Source organism: Dendrobates tinctorius, unplaced genomic scaffold (genome assembly GCF_039654945.1).
Source record: "Dendrobates tinctorius isolate UK_male_01 unplaced genomic scaffold, ASM3965494v1 ptg000019l, whole genome shotgun sequence".
Taxonomy (NCBI): domain Eukaryota; kingdom Metazoa; phylum Chordata; class Amphibia; order Anura; family Dendrobatidae; genus Dendrobates; species Dendrobates tinctorius.
In genome coordinates this window covers 84,893,526-84,912,011 of record NW_027361687.1, presented here as the reverse complement: position 1 = coordinate 84,912,011, position 18,486 = coordinate 84,893,526, and the positions used below count along the sequence as shown (strand labels likewise).

General features: G+C 48.2%; 1 long non-coding RNA gene across 1 annotated transcript in view; it reads right to left on the bottom strand.

Moving 5' to 3' along the window:
- Nucleotides 1-16,850, bottom strand: part of LOC141082741 (uncharacterized) — an 80,120-nt gene extending 63,270 nt beyond the window's left edge. Inside the window, exon 1 of the long non-coding RNA XR_012230572.1 lies at nt 16,779-16,850. This is a non-coding gene — a long non-coding RNA (uncharacterized lncRNA). The remainder of the gene's footprint in view (nt 1-16,778) is intronic.
- Between the last annotated feature and the right edge of the window lie 1,636 nt (nt 16,851-18,486).

Here is an 18,486-nt window from a genome sequence, read left to right as displayed (position 1 = left end):
GCCAATACCCCTTTGTCTAGGGTCGTAATATACCGGGCTTTTCCTAACCAATCTATTAACTCGTCGACCCGGGGCATAGGGTAGGCATCAAATTTTGAGACTGCATTCAGTTCCCTGAAGTCATTGCAGAACAGGATGGTGCCAACTGGTTTAGGAATTAGCACAATCGGGCTGGACCAAGCACTGTGCGATTCCTCAATGACACCTAACTAACATTGCCTTCACTTCTCGGGAAACTGCTTCACGGCGTGCTTCCGGGATTCGGTATGGTTTTACGTGAACTGTGACACCAGGTTCCGTTACGATGTCATGTTTCATTAGCGTAGTCAGCCCGGGTTTTTCTGAGAAAAACTTTTGGTTGTGAAGTAGAAACTGCCTGACCTCAGTCTTTTGCTGCTCCGAGAGAGTCTCTGCAACCCGTTCCTCCGGTACGGTATGCGAGCAGACAGGACGGGCCAGCTCCACTGAAAAGGCAGACCGATCTTTCCAGGGTTTTATCAGATTTACAGGATTAATCTGTTCAGGTTTCGGTTTACCTGCCTGGTATACTTTGTAGTTTACTTCACCAACTCTTTCCTTAATCTCAAAGGGGCCCTGCCACTTTGCCAGGAACTTACTGTCCACCGTGGGGACCAGGATCAACACCCTATCTCTGGGTGCAAACGTACGGATCTTGGCACCCCTATCAGATTCTTTTTTGGGCTCCTTGAGCCTGTATCATGTGTTCTTTGACGATAGGCATAACAGCCGCAATACGGTCCTGCATTTGTGTGACGTGATCCATCACCGTTTTAAACGGAGTGACCTGACCCTCCCAGATTTCTTTTGCAACGTCTAACAGTCCGCGAGGACGTCGGGCGTACAATAACTCGAAAGGCGAGAATCCCGTGGAAGACTGGGGTACTTCCCTGATGGCAAAAAGCAAATACGGAAGTAAATAGTCCCAGTTCTTCCCATCCTTGTCTATCACCTTTCTCAGCATCTGCTTCAGAGTTTTATTGAACCGTTCGACCAACCCGTCTGTTTGAGGGTGATACACGGATGTGCGTAACGGTTCGATTTGTAACAATCGGCAGAGCTCCTTCATTACCCTGGACATAAAGGAGCATCTGTTTTGGTATACCGACCCAACTAAACACATGCACCAGTTCCTTGGCAATCGTCTTGGTGGCCGTGTTACGCAAAGGGATGTCCTCCGGGTAACGAGTGGCATAATCCAAGATGACCAGGATATGTTGGTGTCCACGTGCAGACCGTGGAAGGGGCCCAACTAAATCCATCCCAATCCTCTCAAACGGGACTTCAATAATAGGTAGGGGTACCAAAGGGCTACAGAATCGGGGCTTAGGTGCAGGGGCTTGGCAGTCAGGACAAGACTCACAATATACACGAATATCGTGATGCATGCCCGGCCAAACAAAACAGTGTAATATCCTTTCGGTGGTTTTCTGGCCTCCCAGGTGACCTCCCATCACATGCCCGTGGGCCAGGTCCAGCACCTGCCACTGGTAGGGTTTTGGCACGACTAATAGTTGCACCGTGTCTTCCCCCTTTTTCTCTGATATAGTAAATCATTCTCCAGGACCATGTAAGGATATGCCAGCCTAGAGCCAGGTTCTACGGGTACCCCATTTATCACTTTTACATTTGTCCTAGCCCGAGAGAGTAGGATCCTTTATTTGCTCGCTTTGGAAGTTATCTTTCTGAACTTCGAAATCCGGCAAATGGGGAGGTGGACTGCTGTCAGCCTCCTCCTCTTCCCTGGTCTCCTCCCTATCACCCACCATGACTGAAAACGGGAACTGCAGGTCAATTTCCAGCAGACTCTTCCGGGGAGACCTCTTCCAGGGGTTCGGGACCCACACGCGCCCTGGGAGAAGAATCATGTACACTATTACCCTGGGGTATCAACTGATTCTCCCACAATTGCCAGAAGTGGGGAAAATCCCGGCCCAGGATAACATCATGCAATAACGCAGGGACGAGTCCCACTTTATGTTGCACAGACCCATAGGTAGTAGTAATGCATATGACCGTGGTGAGGTACGAGCAGGTGTCTCCATGCACACACGTTACAGAAAATTTGTCTGATGGTCCAGTCGGGGCTGACACCAGACTGGCCTTCACCAGAGTCCCCACACTTCCCGAGTCTAACAATGCCACCACATTTTTTCCATCAACAGTTAAATCACACAAGTGTTTTTCCACATCCTTTTGACCAGCATTCACACTCACCACCCGTGCAACCATAGACATGCGGTTTTTAGAGTCTGTGACGTCGCACTGCATGGGTTCAGAAGTGAGCGGACAGTTCGCAACAATGTGTCCCATCTCTTGGCAGCAGAAACACCTAACGGGCCCCTTGCTTAGACCATAGTTCGTTACTCTCGGCCTCGCAGTGCGGACAGTCCCGATTTTTCCTTCTCCCCTACTCCCTGGAACAGTCTTACCGGTTCCACGTGGAGATGAAGAACGAGGTGGGGTAGCGTCGTCTCGGAGTCCTTCTGCCACGGAGTAACGTTCAACCAGATCCACCAGTTGATCTCCCGTCGTAGGATTTCCATGGCTTATCCACTTCCTCAGGGCTGGCGGTAGAGCTCTCAGGTACTTGTCCATGACGACTCTCTGGATTATCTCTGGCGCTGTCAGCACCTCGGGTTGTAGCCACTTCTTCATCACGTGGATCAGGTCGAACATCTGTGACCGCGGTGGTTTATCCAGCTGATAAGTCCATTGATGCACTCTGTGCACGGACAGCGGTCGTCACTCCCAGCCGGGCCAAGATCTCGGCTTTCAGTTTGTCAAAGTCCTGCGCGGCTTCAGGTTCTAAGTCATAATAAGCCTCTTGGGCTTCACCGGAAAGAAACGGGGCAATCAGGCCAGCCCATCGTGCCTTCGGCCATTTTTCTCGCACCGCCGTCCGTTCAAACGTGGTCAGGTATGCCTCAACGTCATCTTCGGTCATCTTCTGCCAGTACCCACTCACGTGAATCACTCGACTGCTTCCAGGTTAACCTCAGGTAAGCTTGCCAGGCGCTGCGCCACCTGCTGGAGAAGCGAACGATCGGTAGCAGTCATGTCCACCAACTCCTTCATCACCCGATTAGCTTCTTGCTGGACGGCGGTGGACTGTACCAGCGCTTTCACCACGTCCTCCATGCTCATGCTTCCAACGTGATGCCCGCGTTCTCCACCACAATGTGATAAAACACTCCAGGGTCGCCTTTGCTGGGCTCAAAGGTCACGTGCGTTCAGCATGAAACTCAGGTGCACAGCCGGGGTCCGGGTATAACTGACACTAGGTCAGGTTTATTAAAAGGTGAAAGCAATGCATAAAGAAATAAAACATAAGACAAATCCTTGCCTGTCCGGCACTAACTAAACAAAGTACAACCTAACTACCAACTGGCGGGCTTCTCCCGTCCAGCCAAACCACAGTTGCTGTGGGCACTGCTTTCACTCACGTGTCTCTCACACAGACAGGCTCTCTGTGTCCCCAGGCTGAGACACTCACACAACCACCTGGCATCCTTTTATATACGCCTCCCATTATTCATTAGTAACCAGGTGCAATACTGACCAGACTAGGCCACATAGGAAAGGTATCTGGGCGAGATATACCTGCCCTCATCCACTATTCCCACATGATTCTCACAATACCCTCCGATACCCGATGGGAAGCCGACAAATCCCCACAGCGCAGCGTGTGTGCTGGGGGATTCACAAGTCTGCAGTCAACACCTTCAACTAGTGTGACAGTTTTATATGTAGGGTCATCCCAGACGAGGAGATACTAAATGTGCACTTTTATTTTTCATATAGAAATACTTATTTATGGGTACAATGTTTATTTTTTTGTATTTTGTGATATAAAAAAAAAAAAAATTTACAATTTGTTTTTAGCCCCCCTATGAGACGTTCACTTTCAGCACTCTGATGGCTATTTAGGCTCCCTTCACACTTCCTGATATTACCAGTACTGGAAAAAACACTACCAGAGCTATCCATGTGCCTTCCGTGTGTACCATCAGTGTGACACGTACCGGCATCAGGTAAAAGGCAGCATAGTTAACGCTGTTCCCAGTGCTGAATCCAACTTTCATCATAGTCGTCTGGTCTCCCTGCGATCAGAGACCAGTTGACGCTAATGACAGTTGTAGTCAGCACCGCCAACTGTAAATTAATCGTATTAAATATTTTTTTTTAAAAAGATACGGGATCCACCTCAATTTTTGTAACCAGCTGTATGTAGAGAAAGGAGATAGCTGGGGTTCTTATTATGGGAAAGTTGTTAACTTCAGGTCATGGGACCGGCTGCCAGTTTGTTGTGGATCGCAGTGTATACTAAGAGCAAAAAGCAGATGTATGACTGTACACTCGCCATGTTTGCATGTTGGGTTTGCTTTTTTCTACAGCCAAAACCTGATCTATTGGCAGTAGAGAAAAAAAAATAAAGCTGCAGCCAAAACACAGGTTTTGTTTCGTTTTTCTGCTACTTTGTTTTCTGCGTTTTTCAAAATCCCAACATTCCACTTTGATTCTACCTTTCCGGCATAAACAATCCAAGGTGCCAGGCCACCAACGCTAGACGCATGTGAAACCAAAAAACTTTTTTGGAAAAAAGGCAATTTGATCAAATTATTCAGGAGGAAACTTTTTTTATGTCTGAAAAAAAAATAGTGTCAACTCTGAAGAAAAAAAGCTGAATTCATGGATGAAGCACATCAATGAACTAAGATTATACAAGTCCATGAAAAAAAAAATACACAATTGGAAATGGAAGAACAGTAGGGAAGTTTAACTGGTAGGGAATTGTTTACTTAACACACTGGTGTCATTGAATTGGTTGGACATGGTTTACTACTTTATTATTTTATTGGGGCCAAACATTTAATCAAGGTTATACTCACCTCTCGTGCCGGTGAAGTTTACGTGGTGTCGGCATTCGCTGTCCCAGAACTCTCGTGCGATGATTGTGACACGTGACCCCAGCACCCAATCAGTGCTGGCGTCACTGTCTCCTATGAACAAATTGAACTTGAAAACAAAGTTCGGGCTGCGGTTGATCTGACATCCTTTTCATGTTCAATTTCACAGGAGGCGGGGAAAGTGACGCTAGCACTGATTGGGCGCTGGGGTCATGTCACAGTAGCACAGGAGCCTCAGGGAGAACGACGGCTGACACTGCAGGAACAATGCCAGCATGGGAGATGAGTACAAGCTTTTTTATTTTATTGGGGCCCAGGGTGGGGTAACATATTGGTACGTAACTGAAGTGGTCGGGCAATGTTTACTTAAAGGAATCAAGTCATCAGGTTTTTCTCCATACAACCTACGGACACCACCTTTCAGCCCCATGTAGCATCATTCTATAATGCTGTATATAGGTCTCCAAGTTACCATGTAAAACTGAGAAAAAAAAACAAAAAACCTTTTATTATACTCACCTGTGTTGCGGTCCAGTTGGTTGAGTGTCGTTGGTCTTGGTCTAGGGCCTCCTCTCTTCTTGCGGCCCTCTTTCTCTGCTTCATGCGGATGATGCACCCTATGCCATCCACACAGAGATGCCCACTGCAGGCACACTTCTCTCTGCCCTACTGAGGGCAGAGCACAGTACTGTTCTGCGCATGCACAGGGAAAGGCCAAAGAGCACTTGTGCACTGTAGTAGCTGGGGGACTGGGACACTGTGTGGATGACGTAAAATGCATCAACCACACAAAAGCAGAACAGCATCACAAGAGAGGAGGTGCCAGGACCAGCGACGACCATTGGAATGGGCCGCGCCATAGGTGACTCAGGTGAGTATATGAGGCTGAAGTTAATTTCTTATTCGTCCAGTTTCTTATGTGGAGCTGAAGTTGGTTTCTTATTAGTCAGTTTTGGCAATTTTCTCTTTATTTATAGGTTTAACAAAAAATAAGCATCACAATAATAACAAATGCAGCGAGGTGCCCTGATGTAAATACACTTAAACAGTTACAAAAATAAAACTGGCACAAAAATGGGCACCAAAGGGTGTTAATGAAAGGGTTAAATAACTTTAGGCCACCGATATCACACCACAGACATATAGACCAGGGAGCCCCACATCAAAACCAGGTCTCTCCAGCCTGGCCCAAATGGGTTCTGGGTATCAGAACTGGCATCAAAGTGGGCAAACAGACCATTGTCACAGATATGAATAAGTGACTGATGTTTAAGGAGTTAATGACTGAGCCCCTGATATCACAGTAAGAATACAAGTGTATATTTAGTGTGAGGCCAGTGGCCCAAAGTCATTAACCCTGTCACTCACTCCACTTTGATGCCCCTTATGAGGCTACTGGTCAGTGTAGTCACAGAGGGCTCCTCCCTGCAGCGTTTTATTACTGTGATCTTTGTTGTTGACCCTGTAAAATAAGGAAAAACCCAGAGCCAACTTCATGGTCAGCCTAGAGCCGTGTGCTCAGGTACCACAGAGGCACGAGCAAGCATCTTGGCGGCCATGAGAAACAGTGACACGGGCCAGCAATGGTTACGGCAAGAGTCTCACACACACACACACACACACACACACACACACACACACACAGCCTCTCCAGAGCCGCATACACACACACACACCCTCTCCAGAGCCGCATACACACACACACACACACACACACACACACAGCCTCTCCAGAGCCGCATACACACACAGCCTCTCCAGAGCCACACACACACACACACACACACACACACACACACAGCCTCTCCAGAGCCGCATACACACACACACACACACACAGCCTCTCCAGAGCCGCACACACACACACACAGCCTCTCCAGAGCCGCACACACACACACACACAGCCTCTCCAGAGCCGCATACATACACACACACTGCCTCTCCAGAGCTGCATACACACTGCCTTGTGAGGCTGCTGGTCTGTGTAGTCACAGAGGGCTCCTCCCTGCAGTGTTTTATTACTGTGATCTTTGTTGATGAACCTATAAAATCAGGAAAAACCCAGAGCAAACTTCATGGTCAGCCTAGAGCCGTGTGCTCAGGTACCACAGAGGCACCAGCAAGCATCATGGCGGCCATGAGAAACAGTGACATGGGACAGCAATAGTCACTGCAAGAGTCACATACACACACACACTGCCTCGCCGCAGAGCCGCATACACACACTGCCTCGCCGCGGAGCTGCATACACACACACACACACACACACACACACACACACTGCCTCTCCAGAGCCGCATACATACACACACACTGCCTCTCCAGAGCTGCATACACACACACTGCCTTGTGAGGCTGCTGGTCAGTGTTCAGGGCTAGAGCCGTGTGCTCAGGTACCACAGAGGCACGAGCAAGCATCATGGTGGCCATGAGAAGCAGTGACATGGGACAGCAATGGTTACTGCAAGAGACTGCTGGCCAGACTCCACAAATGCCTCTGGAAGGATAATAAGGCTATGTACCCACGTATGCAGAAAATTCCTGACTGAAAACCAGACTCCATCCCAGAAAACGCGCGTTTTCCCCCGGAGCGTCCCCAGTCTCATAGAAAAATAGTTAGAAATTCTTACGTGAAATTAATGAGCATGCTGCGTTTTTTTAAGGAAAAAAAACGCGTCAATATGCACTAGAAGTGCAGAATTCATTAAAGTGAATGGGATGCTTCTTGTAAGTGTTTTTGCCGGTAGAAACGCTTAAAAAACTGCTTACATAGGCACACAGCCTTACTGCTCCGAGTGGGGGAGCTGGCCGCCATTATTAACGCCGCCTCTGCACAGCTCCCGCTCTGCCCAATCAGTTTCTTCATCCGCTCTTCTCTCCACTGGCTGATCTCTGCCATCTCCTTTCGCTGATCGCTGCTCTCACTCTCCACCAAACAACTTCCCGGCTATTAACGGTCAGCTGGAGAATCTGAGCATGCGCACATCACGCGTCTCCGCCTCCTCATTGGCTGGTTTGTGCTCTCAGGACTGCACAGTGAAGGCAGAGTGACATGCGATGTGCGGCGGGCTGCGTCTAGATCAGAGGTGATTCTCTGGGGTCGTCATTTTAGCCCCTGCGCGGCTCACTAGGGAGCTGATGAGGAACTCGCCATAGCACCTGTACAGTCATGGCCAAAAGTTTAGAGAATGACACAAATATTATATTTTCACATGATCTGCTGGCCTCTGGTTTTTATGTGTGTTTGTCAGATGTTTTTATCACATACAGAATTGCAATCATATTATGAGTAGCAAAAGGTTATATTGACAGTTAGAATGAGATAATGCAGCAAGTCAATATTTGCAGTGTTGACCCTTCTTCAGGACCTCAGCAATTCTCCCTGGCATGCTCTCAATCAACTTCTGGATCAAATCCTGACTGATAGCAGTCCATTCTTGCAAAATCAATGCTTTTATTTTGTCTGAATTTGAAGGTTTTTGTTTGTCCACCCGTCTCTTGATGATTGACCACAAGCTCTCAATGGGATTAAGATCTGGGGAGTTTCCAGGCCATGGTCCCAAAATCTCTATGTTTTGTTCCCTGAGCCATTTAGTTATCACCTTTGCTTTATGGCAAGGTGCTCCATCATGTTGAAAAAGGCATTGTTGATCGCCAAACTGCCCTTGGACGGTTGGGAGAAGTTGCTCTTGGAGGACATTCTGGTACCATTCTTTATTCATGGCTGTGTTTTTAGGCAAGACTGAGAGAGAGCCCATTCCCTTGGCTGAGAAGCAACCCCACACATGAATGGTTTCAGGATGCTTGACAGTTGGCATGAGACAAGACTGGTGGTAGCGCTCACCTGGTCTTCTCCGAATAAGCCGTTTTCCAGATGTCCCAAACAATCGAAAAGGGGATTCATCAGAGAAAATGACTTTACCCCAGTCCTCAGCAGTCCACTCTCTGTACCTCTTGCAGAATATCAGTCTGTCCATGATGTTTTTCCTGGAGAGAAGTGGCTTCTTTGCTGCCCTCCTTGAGACCGGGCCATGCTCCAAGAGTCTCCGCCTCACAGTGCGTGCAAATGCACTCACACCTGCCTGCTGCCATTCCTGAGCAAGCTCTGCACTGCTGGTAGCCCGATCCTGCAGCTGAAACACTTTTAAGAGACGGTCCTGGCGCTTGCTGGTCTTTCTTGGGCGCCCTGGAGCCTTTTTGGCAACAAGGGAACCTCTCTCCTTGAAGTTCTTGATGATGCGATAGATTGTTGACTGAAGTGCAATCTTTCTAGCTGCGATACTCTTCCCTGTTAGGCCATTTTTGTGCAGTGCAATGATGACTGCACGTGTTTCTTTAGAGATAACCATGGTTAACAGAAGAGAAACAATGATGCCAAGCACCAGCCTCCTTTTAAAGGGTCCAGTGGTGTCATTCTTACTTAATCATGACAGATTGCTCTCCAGCCCTGTCCTCATCAACACCCACACCTGTGTTAATGGAGCAATCACTGAAACGATGTTAGCTGGTCCTTTTAAGGCAGGGCTGCAATGATGCTGAAATGTGTTTTGGGGGATAAAGTTCATTTTCTAGGCAAATATTGACTTTGCAAGTAATTGCTGTTAAGTTGATCACTCTTTATAACATTCTGGAGTATATGCAAATTGCCATTAGAAAAAATGAAGCAGTAGACTTTGTAAAAATTAATATTTGTGTCATTCTCAAAACTTTTGGCCATGACTGTAGACTGCTTCAGTGCTGAGGACGCTGGATCGGAGATGCTGGACCCCGGTAATCCAATCCAATGAGAGGACTGGAATGCAGGTGTTCCCTGGATCCTCATACATATCCATTCTCGTCCCCTCATCCAGCTTTTTCATGGTTTTTATGGAATTGTTCAAGGCTTTCGTGACGCACACAGTACAGACAGGGAGATATTTTACATTGTTAGATTTTATGTATTTGGTTTAACTTCCATTTTTATTGTCCTTTTTGTAATCTCAGCAATTCCCCTCAGCGCTGATTGTTCAGAGCAGGGTTGTATTGGGAGTTTATGCTGCCCTAGACACTTTTAGTGCTGCCTCCCCCATTGGAGAGTAGGAATTAGGCCGGGGTCACACTAACCGACGCAAAATACGGTCCGTAGTTTACAGGCGTAATACAGATGAGTGACCCCTAAATAGTGCTCCGTATGTCATCCGTGAGCAAGGTGTGTTCGCGTATTTTGCGCATGTCTGCATCCGTATGACGAGATTCTCGCTGCCTTGCAAAATGGACATAATGGAGCCCTATGACAGGGTTTCTAACACAAACAAAATAGATATAGACACACAGAATGCATATATACATACATACATGTCATTAAGACAAAATATATATATATTTTTTTTTTTTTTCCCCCAGAGTTCTTCATAGCAGAATGGCCGCTAATTAAATTGCCGGCTTCTACCAAATCCTTCCCCAACCCGACATGAAATGACACATGGTTTACATTCAGTAAAGCATTTCTTGTTTCTTAATATGTCCCTGACTAATAGATGAGCGTTTGTGTGCAAAATTTGGGAGTTGTAGTTATTTTAAGGGGTTAATTCGTATTTCTCACAAGTCACATGTGTGGTCCGTGTGTAATCCGTATTTTTAGCGCGCCCATAGACTTGCATTGGCGTATTAGGGGCGTAGTACACTGACTTGTACTGTTTGGCTGATGGATTTTTAAAGGGAACCTTCAGGCTGTGTGCCCACGCTGCTTTTTTTTAAGCATTTGTGCTGGATCAGACGCTTCAGAAAAGCTTAAAAGAAGCATCCCATACATTATAATGCATTTTGACCTTTTTGTGCCAAATGATGCGTTTTTTTCCGAATAGGAAAAGCTTAGCGGCTAAAAATGCAGCATGTTCATTATTTTCCGCGTTTTTAGCTGTTTTTTCTATGAGTCCAGAAGACGCGGAAAATAATGCAGAAAAAAACGCACGATTTCTGGGAAGAAGCGTTTTGTATCAGGTTTAAAACGCTAACGTGGGCACATAGCCTCAAACTCACAGAATCATCCAGGTGTGCACTGGCAGCCTTCAGACAGGCCTGCACATGTGCCTTCTTGAGCAGGGAGACCTTGCGGGCACTGCAGGATCGTAAGCCTTTACGGCGCAATGTGCTCTCAATGGTTTTTTGTGACTGGGGTCCCAGCTGCCTTGAGATCATTAACAAGTCCCCCCGTGTAGTTTTAGGCTGATCGTTCACCTTCCTCATGATCAAGGATAACCCACGAAGTGACATTTTGCATGGTGCCCAGATCAATGAAAATTGACAGCCATTTTGTAATTCTTCCATTTTCTTACTATTACACCAACAGTTGTCTCCTTCTCACCCAGCGTCTTACTTATAGTTTTGTAGCCCATTCCAGCTTTGTGCAGGTCTATGATCTTATCCCTGACATCCTTATAAAGCTCTTTGGTCTTGCCCAAGTTGTAGAGGTTACAGTCTGACAGACTGAGTACAATGTGCTTTTCTGGATTTTATTTTTGAATGTTAAAATTAAACTTACCCTTAAAATTATAGACTGTTCATGCCTGTGTCAGTGGGCAAACTTACAAAATCAGCAAGGGATCAAATACTTAATTCCGTGCTGTATCAGTTATCACCAAACTTGTGGATAGGTGATCACTTATATTCACCAGACAAAACCTTAAAAAGTCTCCCTACATTTTTAATAGGTGACCTCATTTTTTTGGAGTAGTTAGTGACCACATAGCGAATGGACATGTCCTATCATCTAAGTAGTCAGGACTGAAGGAAAAGGAGTTACACATCACCTATGGCTGGGAAGAGTCATACTGGATTGAGTCTTAGTTTCCAGCTGTGATTGGCACTGTAGGAAGTAAATGGATCTGTTAAGCATATACCCTACGGAACACACAGCCTATGGAACACACCAAGAAGCTGCCCTTCCCTCATTATACAGGCATCTGGAAGTAACAGGGACGCCTGTCAGGATGAGGAGGCCCATTGTCAGGGCATCTTGTGGCCCAGAGTGCCTTCACATAGGCTCCAAGATGTTTGGAGGTTAGAGAATAGTTTTCTGGGAAAAATACAGCTGTGGTGTCCAGTCCGTGTGCTGGCCATGGTGCAATGTGTACACTACCTCGCCACAGAGCCGAATACACCCCCCCCCCCCCCACACACACACACACATTGCCTCGCCACAGAGCCGCATACATACACACACAGCCTCGACACAGAGCCGCATACACACACACCCCACATACATTGCCTCGCCACAGAGCCGCACACACACACAGCCTCGCCACAGAGCCGCACACACACACAGCCTCGCCACAGAGCCGCACACACACACAGCCTCGCCACAGAGCCGAATACACACACACACACCCCACATACATTGCCTCGCCACAGAGCCACACACACACACACACAGCCTCGCCACTCAGCCGCATACACACACAGCCTCGCCACACACGAACATGAAAGCTTCTGGCGGCTGACAGCACTTCCACATTACACAACATATTGTAGTGTGACAACTGAGGCCAATCGGGCACCTGTTGCTGCACAGCACTGCAGAGCAAGCATACACTAGAGGGCACTCAGCATGACACACAGAGCATGCTCTTCACCGATATAACCGACACTACTCACTGTATCCAAAGTAAACTCCACATGACAAGAACACCCGTGTCCATAGTCACGCACGGCAACTAATCACTGAAGCCCCTGCAGAGCCTGCACAGAATGAAGTGATGCATTCACAGACATGCATGGTGAAGCGCTGTCCATTCTCACCTCAGTTTCCTCGAGCACCAGCTCCACGTCAGGCCACAAATCTACCAGTTGAGCGAGCGGCATATTACATGGACCAGTACACTCGATCTCCCTACTCAGCACAAACCAGCTTCACGGTTAACGCGTAACTCCACCCCCTACTCACTGACAGCGCCAAGCGTGCCGCCCTTCTGGTGTGCTATTGGTTTCTAGCAAAGGCTGCGCTCACCATAGGTCGCTGATAAGATGGAATGCCGCTTAATGGACCACGCCCACACCCTGGGCTGCTCAGGTAAAGGCTCCTTATCAAGACTTTAGAGAAGCGGAAGACTGAGGAGGGTGGGCGAGCCAACCCCCGGACTTTGAAAAAAAAAAAAAAAAAAAAAAACCTTGCTCAGGTGCTGCCGCCCTCCCCCCCTGCATCCTGGTGCCCTAGGCATGTGCCCTGGTTCAGAGTTACCAGAAAGTGACATTGCCAATCTGTCACAGTCATGTCCACAGCCACCACATTCCGAGGAGTGGGCTTTTTTTAACCCCTTAGCCCCACCCCCCAAAGGGTGGTTTGCACGTTCATGACCAGGCCAATTTTTACAATTCTGACCACTGTCCCTTTATGAGGTAATAACTCTGGAACGCTTCCATGGATCCCGGTGTTTGACATTCTTTTCTAGTGACATATTGTGCTTCATGATAGTGGTAAAATTTCTTTGATATTACTTGCGTTAGTGAAAAAAAAAAATGGCAATTTGACAAGAAATTTTTAAGGTTCTCAATTTTCCAACTGAGTTTTCATGCCCTTAAATCAGAGAAATGTCTCAAAATACTTAAAAAGTAACATTTCCCATATGTCTACCTTACATCAGCACAAGTTTGGAACCAACTTTTTTTTGTTAGGAAGTTATAAGGGTTAAAGGCTAAACAGAGAATTCTCATTTTTACACCAACCATTTTTTTTTTTTTTTTTTTTGGGGACCACATCACATTTGAAGTCACTGAGGGGCCTATATGATAGAAATGACCCGAAAGTGACACCATTCTAAAAACTGCTCTCCTGAAGGTGCTCAAAACCCACATTCAAGAAGTGTTTTAACCCTTCAGGTGCTTCACAGGAATTTTTGGAATGTTTAAAAAAAAAAAAACGAACATTAACTTTTTTCACAAATTTACTTCAGGTCCAATTTTTCTTATTACACTAAGGGTAACAGGAGAAATTGGGCCCCAAGTCATACAATTAGCCCTGAGTACGCTGATACCTGATATGTGGGAGGGAAACACTGAGCACATGACAGAGCTCGGAAGGGAAGGAGCACGGTTTGACTTTTTCAACGCAGAATTGTCTGGAATTTTATTATACTCACCTGGGGGATCGGGTCCGATGGCTGTCTCAGGTCTGGTGTCTCCCATCTTCATACGATGACATCCTACTCCTTGCTTCTGTCGTGGCTTCTGCGCAGGTGCACTTGTTTTCCCTTTTGAGGGCAGAGTAAAGTCCTGCAGTGCGCAGGCGCCAGGGAAAGGTCAGAGAGGCCCAGCGCCTGCACACTGCAGGACTTTACTCTGCCCTCAAAAGGGAAAACAAGTGCACCTGCGCAGAAGCCACGACAGAAGCAAGGAGTAGGATGTCATCGTATGAAGATGGGAGGCACTGGACCCGGACCTGAGACAGCCATCGGACCCGGACCGCCCCCCGGTGAGTATAATCTAACTTGTTTTTCTTATCTTTCAGGTTACATTGGGGGCTTATCTATAGCATTATAGAATGCTGTAGATAAGCCCCTATTGGCGGTGACCACAGCTTAAATGCGAAAAATAAAGTGACAGATTCCCTTAAAAAAAAAAAAAAAAAACCACACACATCACCGTAACACATAATGCGGTGAGGTGCCATGATGTAAATGGTAGTCTTCAAACAGAGGCTGGACAGACATCTGACTGGGATGATTTAGCGAATCCTGCTTTGAGCAGGGGGTTGGACCAGATGGCCCAGGAGGTCCCTTCCAACTCTACAATTCTATGATTCTATACCCTTAAAACCGCTACAAAAACTATAAGACTGGCACAAAAGTGGGCGCCAAAGGGCATTAATGAAAGGGTTAAGTGACTGTGCCAATGATATCACACTTCAGTCACATAGACCAGGGAGCCCCACATCAAAACCAGGTTTCTCCAGCCTGGCCCAAATGGGTTCCGGGCAGCAGAACTGTCATTACAGCGGTCAGACAGTCAATTTTGGCCATTTGAATAACGCCGGGGTAACACTGCCGAGGTATAACGCAGTCTGTAAATGCTGCCATTGACCCCCATTATGTGGCGCATCGTGACATGCCGTAAAGAGTCACGTGATCGCGATGTGCCGCCATTCACTGACAGAGCCTCGTCTGAGGCGCAGTCACCGCTAATGAATCATCAGCACTAGCGGTATAGCATAACACATCGCATTATCCTATAGCGTTAATGTGGCGCCCCTGAGGCTTCAGTCGCCACAGAGGTACTGCACCTTCTCCTAAGGTGTAGTGCCCCACCATCCAGGTAAGGTGGGAACTCCTGACCACGCTCCACACCTGCATTCCACACACAGGATAGTTCAATGGGGCCACCTAACAGCTTCAGGCTGGGGGTTAGCAGAGCACCCCTCGTGGAACCCTGCTTCATAACACGAGATGTGCTGGGAGGCGGGTGGAGAGAGATGATACAAAAGAGTGAAAGTTAGTAGTTAGTTGGGGAGAGGAGAGAGAAGATGGGTGTCTGAGGGACGTGCTGCAGCAGGTCCCAGTGATCTGGGTTGCTGGCACGAGAAAGACCAGAGAAAGACTGATAAGATTGATAACCAAACCTTCCATAAGAGACAGACAACAGATCAGAACGAAGGAGAATAGAAGGACGGTGGAAGCAGGTTGAGAAAGAGAGAGAACCCTTCCAGTCCAGAGAGCGCAAAGGCCGGTCCCCGAGGTTGATTGGAACTTTATGTCCGGCAACAGACCCCGGAGTAGTAGTGAGCCGCTTACGCCTTGCTCCCATCATAGACTTGGGACACAAGAACAACTGAATAGAGAGTCGGGACGCAGAGAGGAGTCCCCGAAGCAGGCTACAGCTGTGTCATACAAGTAGAGACTAGGACCACCTAGAGAGACGCATTCCAGGGTAACTAAGTACTGGAGTGCTTCGCCCCTAAAGACGCATTGGAGGAGTCATTCAGTAAGGTACATGTTGGCGGAGTGTGGAAGAGAGAATCCTATCCTGCCTGGAGGTTGGCTGGGGCCCTGACCTGGAGAACACAGTACGAGGCAGGCAGTGGTGTGAACGGCAAACAGTGAGTAAAGCTTTGGAACCGCACACTCTGGTGTCCTCCAGTTATTCCAGCACCACTACACCTGGGTACCAGCCTCCATACATTCTGTGCCTCTCCTCATCCATTGCACCTACACTGCCCTGGGACTACAGCTCCACCTGTGGGGAGCTATACCATCTCTGCTGCACCACACCATCAGTCCCAGCGGATCTGTATGCAGCGTTGGCTGACCACCTTACTTGCCAAACACCACGGGTGGCGTCACAAACTATTCCTATAAACTCTAACACCATTAACATCACCGCCATTGATATTGGGCGCCCGGGGCCACGGACCGGGTCACCGCTGCTGTGACACATTGCCGCCCTGACACCGGCCCGGTACCGAGTACCCCGCTGCCCTGGGTGTGCGCGGGCGACCCAGTAACGCAGCCAGTCAGCGCTATGCATTGAATGGGCTGTGTTAACGCTCGGTGAACCTGGCCCACGTAACTGATGTTTAAGGGGTTAATGACTGAGCCCCTGATATCTCAGGAAGAATACGAGAAGTGTACACTCAGTGTGGGGTCATTAACCCTTTCCCTAGCTCCACTTTGATGCCCCTTGGGAGGCTGCTGGCCAGTGCAGTCACAGAGGGCTCCTCCCTGCAGCGTTTTAGTACTGGGATCTTTGAAGTGGGAGCCAAGACCATGGTCAGCCCATAGCTGTGTGCCCAGTACCACAGAGGCGGCAGCAGTGACAATGGTTACTGCAAGAGTGTGCCGTCCACACTACCGCTGGGAATGGGGAGCCGGCGGCCATTATTACCTCAGTCCTCGCACAGCTCCCTCTCCGCACCATCACTTTCTCTCTCCTGCTCTCACTGACCGCTGCTTTCCACTCTCTGTTACACCTACAACTGGCGGCACTCAGCCTCCGAGCTATTAACGCTCAGCTGGAGAATCTGAGCATGCGCACGCGTCTCCGCCTCCTCATTGGCTGGTCTGTGCTCTCAGGACTGCACAGTGAAGGCAGAGTGACATGCGATGTGCGGCGGGCTGCGTCTAGATCAGAGGTGATTCTCTGGGGTCGTCATTTCAGCCCCTGTAGGAGATGCTGGACCCCTGTAATCCCCTCCGATGAGAGGACTGGAATGCAGGTGGTCCCTGCACCCTCAGGCTATGTGCACACCTACATTTTGGTCCTGCGGATTTTCAGCACAGATTTGTCAAAATCTGCAGGTAAAATCTCAGGTCAAAATACCTGTGGATTACCTGTGGATTACCTGCGGATTACCTGCGGATTACCCTCCGGTTTACCTGTGGATTACCTGTGGATTAGCCTGTGGTTTACCTGCGGATTACCTGTGGATTACCTGCGGATTACCTACGGTTTACCTGCGGATTAGCCTGCGGTTTACCTGCGGATTACCTACGGTTTACCTGTGGATTAACCTGCGGTTTACCTGCGGATTAGCCTGCGGATTGCCTGTGGATTAGCCAGCGGTTACCTGTGGATTAGCCAGCGGTTACCTGTGGATTAGCCAGCGGTTTACCTGTGGATTAACCTGCGGTTTACCTGCGGATTAGCCAGCGGATTACCTGTGGATTAACCTCCGGTTTACCTGTGGATTACCTGCGGATTTCCTGCGGATTACCTGCGGATTACCAGTGGATTTCCTGCGGATTACCTGCGAATTACCAGTGGATTACCAGCGGATTTCCTGCGGATTACCAGTGGATTAGCTGCGGATTAGCCTGCGGTTTCACATCTCTACAATGGAGAAGGTGTGAAACCGCTGCGGATTCTGCACAAAGAAGTGACATGCTGCGGATCTGAACCCGCGGAAAAATCTGCAGCATGTGCACAGCGTCTTTCAGTTTACTATTGAAAACAATGGTACTGTACAACGCAGCTAAATCCGCAGAGCCTGAAACGCTGTGGATCCGCAGCAGAATCCGCACCGTGTGCGCATGGCCTCATACACGTCCATTCTCGTCCCCTCATCCAGCTTTTTCATGGTTTTTATGGAATTGCTCAAGGCTTTCATGGCGCAGACATGGAGATATTTTACACTGTTAGATTTCATGCATTTGGTGTAACTTCCATTTTTATTGTCCTTTTTGTAATCTCGGCAATTCCCCTCAGCGCTGATTGTTCAGAGCTGGGCTGTATTGGGAGTTTATGCTGCCCTAGGCACTTTTCGTGCTGCCTCCCCCATTGGAGAGGATGAATAATGCAGGCTACTTTCACGTCAGCGATTTTTGCCCTTCGCGGCAGATCCGGCAGTTTTTCCGCATCTGTCACATAACGGATCACTTACGGCAACACTGCATTCGGCCTCATTCATTCCCTATGGGACTTGCGGACATGTCTGGCACTTGCGGTTTTGCCGCGATCCGGCAAATGCGGTATTTGCAGCAATGGACAAAAAACGCTGCTAGCTGTGGGGCTTTTTTGTCTCACCACAAGTGCAGAACTGCAAGTCCCATAGGGAATGAACGAGGCCAAACGCAGCGTTGCCCTAAGTGATCCG